General features: G+C 38.7%; 1 pseudogene; it reads right to left on the bottom strand.

The window, feature by feature from the left end:
* Positions 1-3101, bottom strand: part of LOC107006334 — a 15020-nt pseudogene extending 11919 nt beyond the window's left edge.
* Positions 3102-4766: the final 1665 nt, after the last annotated feature.

The following is a 4766-nucleotide window of genomic DNA, read 5'->3' as shown; positions in this document are numbered from 1 at the left end:
TTTTGTTCTTAGACATTCTTAGTTTAGTAATTTGAGATAGATGTTCTTGTGATGATGACTTCCAGATTTTGGGGAATTAATAGATGTTGATTTTTTTTATTTAATGAGTTTAAGTCTTCCGCATTATTTTCTGTTGATATATGTTAAAATGATAAGGGTTAGATTGGTTGGTTCGCTCACATAGGAGGGAAATTGTGGGTGCCAGTCGCGGCTCGGTTTTGGGTCGTGACATCAATTGTAAATCTACCGCAACACCCATGAATATGAATAAAAAATTGCAGCAGGAAGATGGTACTGGGCAAGCCAATGCAAGAAGTTTTAGAAGACTAGTTGGAGGTTTGATTTATTTGGCTCATACTCGTCCAGACATCTCATATTCTGTTTGTGTTGTTTCAAGGTTTATGAGCAATCCATCAAAGAATCATTTTGGAGCTGCTAAAAGAATTTTACACTACTTTGCTGGAACGTTTGATATGGTATTCTGGCTTCTTATGTTTCAAATTTCAGATTGTTAGGATTTACTGACAATGATTGGGGAGGCTCGGTGGATGATAGGAAGAGTACATCAGGCAATATATTCAGCCCTGGACAAGGAGCAATAACATGGAGTTCGAAGAAACAAGTGACTACAACATTGTCATCTTCAGAGGCAGAGGACATCGCAACAACTACTTCATCTTGTCAATGAATTTCGCGTAGGAGAATTTTGGTTTATTTGAACCAGAAGCAAGACAAAGCTACGGAAATTTATTGCGACAACAAATCCACAATTTCAATGGCTAAGAATCCTGCATTTCATGGAAGAACAAAGCTTATTGACATTCGCTTTCATTTTATTCGTGAATTGGTGGAAAAAGAAGAGATCATATTGATGTTTTGCAACAGCAATGAATAAGTAGCAGATATCTTCACAATGCCACTGCCATATCAGAAGCATATCCATTTTAGATCATTTCTTGGTGCTAGTGATTTTGAATCAAGGGGAATGTTTAATAAATGATTCAAACAATAGAAGAGAAACGTTACTGCAGTTTCTTTTAGTATTTTTTACTGCACTTTGACTTAGTTTCGGATAATTTTTATTTGGTCCTTAAGTTTCTCTTTTTAGTTGTAAGAACTATTGAATTAACACCCTTTTAATTTTGCATTTTAGTTGAGTTGTAACCCTATTAAAAAGGCATCTGTGATGCTGAAGAAGATATGAAAACAAAAGCTTTCAGTTCAGGAACACTTTGTCTGCTAGTTATTGCTTTTTCTTTCCAATATTTTGGTTCTTGAGTGAGCTTGAAATATATGTTGTCCAACAACATTCACGCTTAGAGAGGCAAATTTAGCAGTAAGATCAACCTCAAAATGATTAGAAGCTGCTTGTATTCACAAATATTCCAAGATCTTGTTTTCTTATAGACCGAAATGAATTGATCTTGATCTTACTAAGCAATTCTAATGTGCATAATTTTTGCATTTTTCTCCAATGAGGTCCATATGGAGATTTTTGCCTAATACCATATGGAGATTTATGATTATTGGAAAACCTTTAGAACCTGGAAGAAGTTTTGTCTTTTTTTTTCATGAATAAGTTAAACAATGCTTGAACAAGGTATAGCGCTGCAACTGCTACTACAAGAACTCGCCAAGTAGAAACCACTAATGTAAGTTTATGTGTTCTCTTCCTAAATTACAAATATTTTTTCCCTATACATAAATATAATGGCACTTAAATAAGTTCTACATATATTTATACACTTGATTATATCATCCATAAAAAATTTAAAACAATATTGATTCAATATTGTGTTTTATGACGTATTTAGATATTCTAAGAAGATGGTAGGATTTCTCTTAATTTATTTCTGCCTCGCCTTTCCCGCCCTAGCGCTAGCTTACCCCACTGTAGTGCCGCCTCCCTAGTTGCACCTGGCCCGCTGTGACGGGACAATGACCCAGACTCCCTAAATTTTTGTTTCTCCTGATTAACGACGGTTCCGGTCATTACAATATATACAATTTTACCCCTCGTTCATTCCTGAATGACCAGTGTATGAATATCATATGCTTTATTTTGATTTACCTTTATGTTTAAGAATTGTTCCACTACAGGATCACGATAAATGTCAACTTTTAACTTCATTCCCATGAAAGAATAGAATACAAAACAGGTTAGAGGAATAAAAGAAACCCATGTGAAGAATCAGTTGTATTAAATTGACACAGTCTGCCCGGCAAAGGCGGCAGGCCTGCCGCTAAGTGACAGATCTCCAGTTGAGGGGGGAAGATTGAAAACAACAAAGGGGGAATGGGAAAGAATTCCCTTATTTCTATCTTTCTGCCTTACTCAACTCTATAGAAACCTCTCTAATGTTTCTCTCCCGGACATCCAAATCAAGGTAACTTTTCATTTTCCATTCACTCTTACTTCATAACTAGATTAACGATAGTTGCATGATTATTACATGATTGAAAAATAGATGGTGTTTGGGGTAGTTTTTGAAATTAAACTAGGTTGATAGATTTGTTAGAGAAACATATCTTGGTTACTTCTGTTACAGTCACCAACATTCCCACAACATCCCGAGCATAAGGATTTCATAAACATATGGGTAAAATGATATCGAAACGGGTGGGTAAAGTTTAAGGGTCCCTTGGTTTAAAAATCGTATTTAGCCCTCTTTTAGGAGTTATTTTTCCAAAACAATTGCTTATTTATCTTATATGATAGTTACATTACTATGATATGCTGAAATTATGTGGGGAAATAGAGGTTTTAGAACAAAAAGACATCATTGATACGCCTAGTTTGTTCATTATAGATAAATGCTGCTCTGGTGACCTTCATCCTATTATGGCGGCCTTCATAATCCCGCCAAGTCGAGATTATGACCTCTGTGGGGGGATGAGCCAAGAAGTGGCCTTACCTTTTACACCAACAATTTTATTTTCTTTATTCTCAGTTTTTAGCCTTACACTATACTTTCTCATTCTAAATTATATTCTACTTATTGCAGGCTCTCAGAATGGCTGGACGAAAGGATGAATAATTACCTTTCATCCAGTTTTCTGATGCCACGAGTTAAGAGAGACACTACGTTACCAAAACACATGGTTCTTTTGGGAAAGGGGTTTTGTTCTGAACAAGCTAGAGGAGAAGGCACCTGCATTCTCGCCTGATGGATTTCGAATGGGCTCAACTAACTAAGGCTTCCCAGTTGCGCGTTCCACTTGGGTGAGGGGGTTTTATGCCATCCTCCCAATTGTCCGCACGGATGACTCTTACCCAGTCATCCATGTCAAGGGAGATGATATCCCCTGATTGACATAACTATTAATTAAGTATTAGAGTTGCCTGATGTTCCAAATGTACAGTTTAAGGCCAGGCTAAGAGAGATGGATTTGGAGTGGCTGAGAGACACTCTGGTTAGCCAATGCATTGGGATCACGTATACTGGGCTATTGCAGAGGAAATTACTAGCACGGATCGGGTACCGTATGCTAAGAAGTGGCTGAATTTGGTTACTAGGAGTATCTACCCGTCAAGCAACTTCACCAACGTGACCTTTCCTCGGGATTTTGTAGTGGGTTGTGCCATACAGGTTATACAACTGAACATGGGGGCAGAAATCATCTCAGAATTGAAGATGTTCTATAAAGGTAACAAGAAGAAGTTCTTTCTCCCTGGCCTTATCACTACCCTGCGTAAGAGGGAAGACATGCCTCTATTTGATGTTGAAGAGGTACTTCCTATGGATCCCCACTTCACCCTCTTTTGGTTACTAAAAGTTCTACTTATAGGAGAAAGAGGAGAAGGATGGGCAGGGTTAGCAGTAGTAAGGCGACCTTAAATTTAGACGAAGATGACCCACAATTAGGTGCATGGGTTGAACAGGATCTGGAGGTTGTCCAGATGAAGATGAAGAGTCCCTACGCTGACTTCACTTTCGTTCCACCGGGTATAGCCTAGTGGTTTAGATGCCCCATCGCTAAGAGCGCCAGGAGAGGAAGAAGAACCTAGCAAGGGACCTTTTTGATGATTCAACTTTTGAAGGTAGTAAAAATCATCTTCACTTCTATCCTACCATTGAAAGTTGATAGGGCAAAAATTTGAATGATGCGTCGCCGGCACGATGGCCGTGCGATCCGTCGAGTTATCATGAATCATCGCAGCAACGGGCAGAGCCCGCGTCGACATTTTATCTAATAAATGCATCCCTTCCAGAAGTCGGGGTTTGTTGCACGTATTAGCTCTATAATTACGACGGTTATCCGAGTAGTAGATACCATCAAACAAACTATAACTGAGCTCCAAGGCATGAGATTCCCATAGCGGAGAAGGATGATTACGTCCAATTTTTTTGAGTTGGAGGAGGCTGTGACCGCCGTAGTCCCCCGGAAGTAGTTAAATTCTGACACCGACACCTCTCGGTTGCAGGGTTTGAGTTGCTTTCTTCTCTCTTCTTGTACTCGTAAATATTACACTTTATTTTTATTCCCCCACTCTTTTAAGTTTCTGAAGGACATGGATGCTTGTTTTTGGATGTCTGATGGAGTTCTATGTATAAGTCTAAAGGTTCTATAATATTTTTACTTCTGTTATTGAACACTGTGTGGAGTTGCAGTGATTTGTTCAGATCCCATTCGGGTTGACATTTTGATGTTAGGAAAATAAGGGAGGTTGGTTTGAGGTTCTATCGCACAATCCTGCTTGAAGGGATAACTCCTGCTCTGGCGGTGTCGCTATGGCAGGAATAATTCCGCCCAAGCAGTTCAAA

Source organism: Solanum pennellii, chromosome 12 (assembly GCF_001406875.1).
Source record: "Solanum pennellii chromosome 12, SPENNV200".
In the NCBI taxonomy this organism is placed as follows: Eukaryota; Viridiplantae; Streptophyta; class Magnoliopsida; order Solanales; family Solanaceae; genus Solanum; species Solanum pennellii.
Note: the sequence above shows the minus strand (reverse complement) of the source record. Positions and strands in the feature narration are given on the sequence as shown.